Below are 9,961 nucleotides of genomic sequence, written 5' to 3' on the forward strand. Positions count from 1 at the left end.
TAGGAAAGGTCTTCCTAGGATGATGGATTCATCCTCTTCCTTTCCAGTATCCAGGACTATGAAATCAGCAGGGATGTAAAGGCCTTCAACCTTTACTAACACGTCCTCTACTTGTCCATAAGCCTGTTTTCTTGAATTGTCTGCCATCTCTAATGAGATTTTAGTAGCTTGCACCCCATAGATTCCCAGTTTCTCTATTACAGAGAGGGGCATGAGGTTTATTCCTGAACCAAGGTCACACAGAGCCTTAAAGATCATGGTGCCTATGGTACAAGGTATCATGAACTTTCCAGGATCCTGTCTCTTCTGAGGCAATGTCAGTTGATCCAGATCACTTAGTTCATTGCTGAACAAGGGAGGTTCATCTTCCCAAGTTTCAATACCAAATAATTTGGCATTTAGCTTCATGATTGCACCAAGGAACTTGGCAGCTTGCTCTTCAGTAACATCCTCATTCTCTTCAGAAGAGGAATACTCATCAGAGCTCATGAATGGCATAAGGAGGTTCAATGGAATCTCTATGGTCTCTAGATGAGTCTCAGACTCCTTAGGTTCCTCAGAGGGAAGCTCCTTATTGATCACTGGACGTCCCAGGAGGTCTTCCTCCTTGGGATTCACGTCCTTCTCCTCTCTTGTGGGTTCGGCCATGGTAATTAATTCAATGGCCTTGCACTCTCCTTTTGGATTCTCTTCTGTATTGCTTGGGAGAGTACTAGGAGGGATTTCAGTGATCCTTTTACTCAGCTGGCCCACTTGTGCTTCCAAATTTCTAATGGAAGACCTTATTTCATTCATGAAACTCACAGTGGCCTTAGATAGATCAGAGACTAAATTTGCTAAGCTAGATGGATTCTGCTCAAAATTCTCTGTCTGTTGCTGAGTGGATGATGGAAAAGGCTTGCTATTGCTAAACCTGTTTCTTCTACCATTATTAAAGCCTTGTTGAGGCTTTTGATCCTTCCATGAGAGATTTGGGTATTTCTCCATGATGGATTGTAGGTGTTTCCATATGGTTCACCCATGTATTTTAACTCTGCTATTGCAGGGTTCTTAGGATCATAAGCTTCTTCCTCAAAAGATGCCTCTTGAGTACTGTTGGATGCAGCTTGTATTCCATTCAGACTCTGAGAAATCATATTGACTTGCTGAGTCAATATTTTATTCTGAGCCAATATGGCATTTAGAGTATCAATTTCAAGAACTCTCTTCTTCATAGGCGTCCCATTACTCACAGGATTCCTCTCAAAAGTGTACATAAACTGGTTATTAGCAACCATGTCAATGAGTTCTTGAGCTTCTGTAGGCATTTTCTTTAGGTGAATGGATCCACCTGCAGAAGTATCCAATGACATCTTTGATAGCTCAGATAAACCATCATAGAATATATCCAGGATGGTCCATTCTGAAAGCATGTCAGAATGACACTTTTTGGTCAGCTGCTTGTATCTTTCCCAAGCTTCATAGAGGGATTCACCTTCTTTCTGTCTGAAGGTTTAAACATCAGCTCTAAGCTTGCTCAGCTTTTGAGGAGGAAAGAACTTGGCTAAGAAAGTCGTGACCAGCTTATCCCAAGAGTTCAGGCTGTCTTTGGGTTGAGAGTCCAACCATATTCTAGCTCTGTCTCTTACAGCAAAAGGAAAAAGCATGAGCCTGTAGACTTCAGGATCTACTCCATTAGTCTTAACAGTATCACAGATCTGCAAGAATTCAGTTAAGAACTGAAAAGGATCTTCAGATGGAAGTCCATGAAACTTGCAGTTCTGCTGCATCAGAGAAACTAGCTGAGGTTTCAGCTCAAAATTGTTTGCTCCAATGGTAGGAATGGAGATGCTTCTTCCATGTAAATTGGAATTAGGTGCAGTAAAGTCTCCAAGCATTCTCCTTGCATTATTGTTGTTGGGTTCGGATGCCATCTCCTTTACTTGTTCGAAATTTTCAATAAGGTTGTCTCTGGATTGTTGTAATTTAGCTTCTCTTAGTTTTCTCTTCAGAGTCCTTTCAGGTTCTGGATCAGCTTCAACAAGAATGCCTTTTTCTTTGTCCCTGCTCATAAGAAAGAGAAGAGAAAAAGAAAAGAAGAGGAATCCTCTATGTCACAGTAAAGAGGTTCCTTATTGTTAGTAGAAGAAGAAAAGGAATAGGGGTGAAGAAGAATGAAGAATCCAAACATAAAGGTGATGATAGGAGCAGAGATGTGAGATGAAGAGAAGTGCTAGTAGATGAATAAATAAATAGAAGGGGATGAGAGGAGGAGAGAATTTTCGAAAATAATTTTTGAAAAAGAGTTAGTGATTTTCGAAAATAGTTTTTGAAAAAGGTTAGTAGTTTTTTGAAAATTCAAATAAAAAAATAAAATAATTAGTCTAATTAAAAAGAAATTTTGAAAAAGAGGGAAGATTTTTTTGAAAATTAGAGAGAGAGAGAGAGAGTTAGTTAGGTAGTTTTGAAAAAGGTAAGAAACAAACAAAAAGTTAGTTAGTTAGTTGAAACAAATTTTGAAAAGATAAGAAGTTAGGAAGTTAGAAAAGATATTTTGCAATCACTTTTTTGAAAAAGGCAAGATAAGAAGATATTTTTGAAAAGATATGATAGAAATTAGTTTTTGAAAAAGATTTGATTTTTAAAATCTCAATTAATGACTTGATTCACAAGAAATCACAAGATATGATTCTAGAACTTAAAGTTTGAATCTTTCTTAACAAGTAAGTAACAAACTTGAAATTTTTGAATCAAAACATTAATTGATGATGTTATTTTCAAAAATATGATGTAAAATTAAGAAAAAGATTTTTGAAAAATATTTTTGAAATTTTCGAAAATAACTAAAAAAAATTGAAAAAAGATTTGATTTTTGAAAAAGATTTTGAAAAAGATAAGATTTTTTTAAATTGAAAATTTGATTTGACTCATAAAAACAACTAGATTTTAAAAATTTTTAAAAAACTCAAATCTAATTTTCGAAATTTTAAGAGAGAAAAAGAGAAAGATATTTTTTTGATTTTTGAATTTTTATGATGAGAGAGAAAAACAAGAAAAATGATGCAATGCATGAAAGTTATGGATCAAAACAATGAATGCATGCAAGAATGCTATGAATGTCAAGATGAACACCAAGAACACTATGAAGATCATGATGAACATCAAGAACACATTTTTGAAAAATTTTTAATGCAAAGAAAACATGCAAGACACCAAACTTAGAATTCTTTAATGCTTAGACATAAAGAATTCAGGAATGCATATGAAAAACAAGAAAAGACACAAAACATGCAAATGCAAAGATCAAACAAGAAGACTTACCAAGAACAACTTGAAGATCATGAAGAACACTATGAATGCATGAATTTTTTCGAAAAATGCAAGATGAACATGCAATTGACACCAAACTTATAACATGACTCAAGACTCAAACAAGAAACACAAAAAATATTTTTGATTTTTATGATTTTCTAATTTTTTTTGTATTTTTTCGAAAATTATTTGAAAAACAAAAATAAGGATTCCAAAATTTTTAATATGAATTCAAGGAATCTAGCATTCTTAGTCTAAATCTCCAATCTGAGGGTTAGGCATGGCTTAATAGCCAGCCAAGCTTTAGCATATAACATCAGAGAATATACTGCTCATTACTTATCAAAGTAACTTGCCTCTATGCTGATGGTTTGGAAGCCTCAGTCCAAAAGAATTTAGACATGGCTTTATAACTAGTCAGGCTTCAACATGCTTCATGAAACACTAGAATTCATTCTTAAAAATTTTGAAGAAAAATATATTTTTGAAAACATTTTTATTTTAAAATTTTTTCGAAAACAAAGGAGAAATTTTTGAAAGATTGTTGAAAAATTTTTTTTGAAAAGAAAACAAAAAGAAAGTTACCTAATCTGAGCAACAAGATGAACCGTCAGTTGTCCAAACTCGAACAATCCCTGGTAACGGCGCCAAAAACTTGGTATGCGAAATTGTTACTCAGGTTGTGAATTATTGTTCAAAATTGATTCCCTGGCGATGGCACCAAAAATGGATGCACAGAACCATGGTCTAAACATATCTTCACAACTTCGCATAACTAACCAGCAAGTGCACTGGGTCGTCCAAGTAATAAACCTTACGTGAGTAAGGGTCGATCCCACGGAGATTGTTGGTATGAAGCAAGCTATGGTCACCTTGTAAATCTCAATCAGGCGGATATAAAATAGTTATGGAGTTTTCAAAATTAATACTAAAATAAGGATAGGAATACTTATGTAAATCATTGGTGAGAATTTCAGATAAGCGTATGGAGATGCATTCATTCCTCTGAACCTCTGCTTTCCTGCTGTCTTCATCCAATCAGTCTTACTCCTTTCTATGGCTGGCTTTGTGTAAGGATGTCACCGGTGCCAATGGCTACTTTCAATCCTCTCGGGAAAATGGTCCAAATGCTCTGTCACAGCACGGCTAATCGTCTGGAGGCATCACCCTTGTCGTTGGTTGCATCCTATTCCTCTCTGTGAAAATGGTCCGATGCGCTGTCACTGCATGGCTAATCATCTTGGAGGTTCTCGATCATACTAGAATAGAATTTACTATCCTTTTGCGTCTGTCACTACGCCCAGCACTCGCGAGTTTGGAGTTCGTCACAGTCATTCAATCCCAGAGTCCTACTCGGAATACCACGGATAAGGTTTAGACTTTCCGGACTCTCATGAATGCCACCATCAATCTAGCTTATACCACGAAGATTCTGATTAAGAGATCTAAGAGATACTCATTCAATCTAATGTAGAACGGAAGTGGTTGTCAGGCACGCGTTCATAGGGGATGATGATGATTGTCACGTTCATCACATTCAGGTTGAAGTGCGAATGAATATCTTAGAAGCGAAATAAGATGAATTGAATAGAAAACAGTAGTACTTTGCATTAATCTTTGAGGAACAGCAGAGCTCCACACCTTAATCTATGGAGTGCAGAAACTCTACCGTTGAAAATACATAAGTAATGAAGGTCCAGGCATGGCCGAATGGCCAGCCCCCAAACGTGATCAATAGATCAAAAGATAATCCAAAGATGATCCAAAGATGTCTAATACAATAGTAAAAGGTCCTATTTATAATAAACTAGCTACTAGGGTTTACAGAAGTAAGTAATTGATGCATAAATCCACTTCCGGGGCCCACTTGGTGTGTGCTTGGGCTGAGCTTGAAGTCTACACGTGGAGAGGTCATTCTTGGAGTTGAACGCCAGCTTTTGTGCCAGTTTGGGCGTTGAACTCCACTTTGCAACTTGTTTCTGGCGCTGGACGCCAGAATTGGGCAGAGAGCTGGCGTTGAACGCCAGTTTGCGTCATCTAAACTTGGGCAAAGTATGGACTATTATATATTGCTGGAAAGCCCTAGATATCTACTTTCCAACGCAATTAGAAGCGCGCCATTTTGAGTTTTGTAGCTCCAGAAAATACATTTTGAGTGCAGGGAGGTCAGAATCCAACAGCATCAGCAGTCCTTCTTCAACCTCTGAATCTAATTTTTGCTCAAGTCCCTCAATTTCAGCCAGAAAATACCTGAAATCACAGAAAAACATACAAACTCATAGTAAAGTCCAGAAATGTGAATTTAACATAAAAACTAATGAAAACATCCCTAAAAGTAACTAGATTCTACTAAAAACATACTAAAAACAATGCCAAAAAGCGTATAAATTATCCGCTCATCAGAAAGCAAAGGGGGTATTCAATGATGAAAGCAAACAAAATAAAGGAATTAAAGAACGATCAAAATTACAATTAATGAAGTAATAAAGGAATAAAAGAACTATGTATGTAATATAAACAAGTAATGCTTTAAAATGGTGAAAAGTGGTTCAAAACATAAATGGAACCTTGACTTAGGATAAGTTATGGAATTTCTTCCTTGCCATAACCACAACTATGATAATTATGATGGATTAATCTCACTAAGTCAACCCTTAACATCGAAGGATAGGTCAACTGAGCATAATTGTTATTAATCCACAAATCCTAGCTAACTTACTAATTACCTTAGTAAGAAGCTAGCGTTAGTGGAAACAATAACAACTAACAACCCAAGAATTATCACTAAATGTCAGACATTATGACTCTAGTGTCCCATGTACTCATTTCCCCAAGCCAAGGGGTGAAAATCTACCCCATAATTAAAATTGGCATTTCATCAAACACATAGAGGGCATATTCATAAAACATGGAAAAATTGGAAAAATAATGAAAACTATGAACAACCAAATGATCAAAATCAACAAAGGCAATCCAATAAACATATAAAAACTATCAAACATCAAATTCATTAACCAAAACTCAAAATCACAAGACTATGTGATGCACCACAATTTCGTGGTACATTTTGTACTTAATTGAGTGGATTTTATCTATTAAACTCACACTTATTCATATAATTCGCATGTTTTACATTTTCCTTCCTAATTTTGTGCTATGATTGAAAACATGCTTCTTTGGCCTTAAATTTGCTAATTTTAATCCTCTCTTATTACCATTCGACGCCATGATATGTTTGTTAAGTGTTCTCAGGGTTTACTATGTATATATTGACAAAGGAAACTAAAATATAAGAGTGTAGAACAAGTAGTGCAATAAAAGGAAAAATTAAGAAATACTTACAATAAGATAGCAGAATCCAAGATCAAAATTGAACTATAAAAGTCTATAAAACCCTAATTAAACCTAAGGAAAATTGAGAGAAAAATCTAAACTAAACTACCCTAAAACTACTCCTAAAATGTGTTGTATGATGTATGGTAGTGTGTCCTTCCATATATGGTTGCTTGCCCCTCCTTATAAGCATCAAAGCCTTCAGAAATGGGCCAAAAAGCCCCTCAAATCGCGAGCCACGTGACTTTTTAATGAAGTCATGCGCAGGGACTTGTGCGTATGTACAGATGTGTGCGTACGCACACCTTCTGATTTTTCTCTTGTGCGTACGCACATAGAGATGTGCGCAAGCACACATGGCTGTGTGCTTCTCCTTTGATTTCTTCATGTTCTCTCCCAATTGCATGCTTTTCTTCCACTCTTATCAAGCCATTCTAACCTATTACACCTGAAATCACTCATCAAAACATCAAGGCATCAAATGGAATGAAAGTGGAATAAAATTGATTACATTAAGCACAAAATAGCATATTTCACACTTAGGCACAATTTAGAGAGAAAACACAAAAGCATGCTATTTACATGAATAAATTTAGGTTTATATGATAAAATTCACTCAAATCAAACCAAAATATATCATCAAATATGGATTCATAACCGTGCCACCTCTTCTTTCTGGTCGGGGACCTTTCGGGTTCCCATCCTTGGCGCTCACGCTCATTACTCAGAGAATGTGAATTCCTATTGTGGGAGTGATTCAGGTTGATTTTGTCGTGTCGCCTTCCTTCCTGCCATTCTGCTGAGTCGATGTGACATCTTTTCTGAGGTTGTGTTCCTGAATGCCGTTCAAAACTGAGCTGATAGTGATCCCTGGTAGCGACTTCTCTTTTGAGGTTCTGCTACCTGTGATGTAATTCCTGGATGATCCAGGAATTGTCAGATCCTGTCCCGCCGAAAGGTCATGAGCCAGATTTTAAGTTCGAGTTTTGGTTGTTTCATGGCTGGAAATTGAGTGTTGCCCCCGTGTGAACAAAGCTCGGACATGGACCTTGGTTGGCGCATGATTTTCCCAGGGGTTGTACTCATCGTATTTTTTCAAAGAGTTCTATTTGTTCATTGGCCCGAAAGCCATTCATTCTTTTCCGTCGGCAGATCCCCACAGACGGTGCCAATATTCTAGGATTGACCTAGAACGATGGGATTCGCGACCTGTCTAGGTTATCGAACCTCCTAGATTCCTGGTCTTTGTGTAAGTGGCGGGGTGGAACCTGCAATGACACTCCGATGCTCAAGTCAAAGTGAATCTCATAAGGTTAACATTTAGGGTTTCTTGTGTGTCATACTTGGTGGGGAGGAGTATGAGGCTCCCTTTATATGGGTGCTCTTCCAATCTAGAGATCTTCTAAATACGGAAGCATACGATTCATACCTGATTAATTGTGAGAGAATCGAGGGGGATCAAAAGGTCCCAAATATTTGGATTGGATGGGTCGAATTGGGCCTGAAGACCAGATCTTTATCGGGCCACTAAGTCTGAAAGTTGAATCCATAACAGAAACCTTGTCATCAGTGGGATCTGCATTAGAAAACCATTAAGTCATTAAATTGTACTGATTTCTTATATTAGAGTATATGAAATTATTTCAACTTGGTTAATGAGATTCATTTACTGGTATTCTTTTAATCTTTTCTTTATAGGGTTCGGCATGATGTAGAAGCTAAAAATGCTGCTAATGGAGCTATGAAATCGTCGTAGTGGACTATGGGCTGCAAATATCGAATATACTATATATTTCTTTTCATATGTAAGATTTGATCCACCCTAATTTTGTTTTAATTAGTTATTATTGATTTTTTATACTATCTCAAAAAATTTTATACTGATTTTGATTATATTTTTAATCAAATTTACTTAAATATCTTTTTAACGGTTAAAAATATGATGATTGGCAGCAACAATATTGATATTGCAACCATGTCTATAGCCAAAACCATTTAGGAATATTAGGAGCAAAAAAGGCAAAAAAAAAAGAATACTTTTGAGATGACATCTAAGCTTCTTGGTTGGTGGAATATCCAATCAAATTACTTTCTAACTTAAGAAGGCTTAAGGCAATAATATCTAACATTTTTATGTTGGTAGAAGATTCAATCTTATATAGTCTCTCATGAAAAGGTAAGTTGAATATCTAAAGTTTTTGGTTAGTGGAATATCCATGGAGTCACATTGTAGTCCTGAAAAGACTTGAGAAAATAATATCTAAAATTCTTTAATTATAAGCAGTAACACGAAAAAATTCAATGCAAATAATATCCTTTATACATTTATTTTAATAGTAAAACTCTCAAATATTTTTAAACACTAAAAGTAGTCATTTTAATCTAATTAGTATACATCATTGTTTATATCTTCTAATCTCTTAACTCCTTATATTCCATACTTTATATTTACTATAGTTAAGAGGTTCTCAACTGTGTTATGTTAGGATCTACTAATACCTCTAATTTTTCTCTGACTAGATTGGAGTTTTTCAAATATATGAGAAACTATATCATTCAATCTAAAGTATCTCAAATAATTTTTTTTTTTAAGATCTTATTAACATAGTATTTAAAACAATATTGTTCAAATAATCATGTTTATTATTTAGCCTCAAAAGTTGAATCAACATGTTATAGAATTTCTAGAACTTGATGCTAATATTTTTAGCTACATACTAAGAGTACCTCCAATGGTGAGTTCCTCTTTGACTTTTTTCTGACATATAGAAACTCTAACCATTGGAGGAGAGAATGAATGAGTTCTCGCACAAGGATCAAGGTAAGGGAGTCCCTCTAAGTAGGGACTCAAATTAACCAATAATAACTTGCCATTTGGCAAGTTATTATAAAAAAATAATAATATAAAATCTGAAATAATTAAATAATTAAATAATAATTAAATTAGTAATAATTATAATAAAAATTATATTAAATAATTATATTTTTATTTAATTAATAATTTATATTAATTATTTAAATAATAATTAATTAAATAATTAATTAGATTAAATAATTAAGTTTTTATTTAATTAATAATTTATATTAATTATTTATATTATAATTAATATTGAATATTATTTATATTATTATATTAAATTATAATTAATTAAATTTACTTACATTAAAAAATAAATTTAATTTTTATACCTTATAAAATAATTTTTAGTTGAGTTGGTTAGTTTTATTTTTAAAATTTAAAATGCTAATGATATTATTAAAATTAGCAGTTGTAAACACAAAACTATAAATTAGTATAATCTCGAATTATATATTGTGTGTTATTATTATATATGAA

The 9,961-nt window shown here is 34.4% G+C and overlaps 1 non-coding gene across 1 annotated transcript; it reads left to right on the forward strand.

The window, feature by feature from the left end:
- The first annotated feature begins 1,410 nt into the window (after window positions 1-1,410).
- Window positions 1,411-1,514, forward strand: LOC148580959 (small nucleolar RNA R71). The gene has a single exon (XR_015895950.1). It is a non-coding gene; the product is annotated as a small nucleolar RNA R71 (small nucleolar RNA).
- Window positions 1,515-9,961: the final 8,447 nt, after the last annotated feature.

Source organism: Arachis ipaensis, chromosome B10 (assembly GCF_059453495.1).
Source record: "Arachis ipaensis isolate K30076 ecotype BB chromosome B10, ASM5945349v1, whole genome shotgun sequence".
Lineage (NCBI taxonomy): Eukaryota > Viridiplantae > Streptophyta > Magnoliopsida > Fabales > Fabaceae > Arachis > Arachis ipaensis.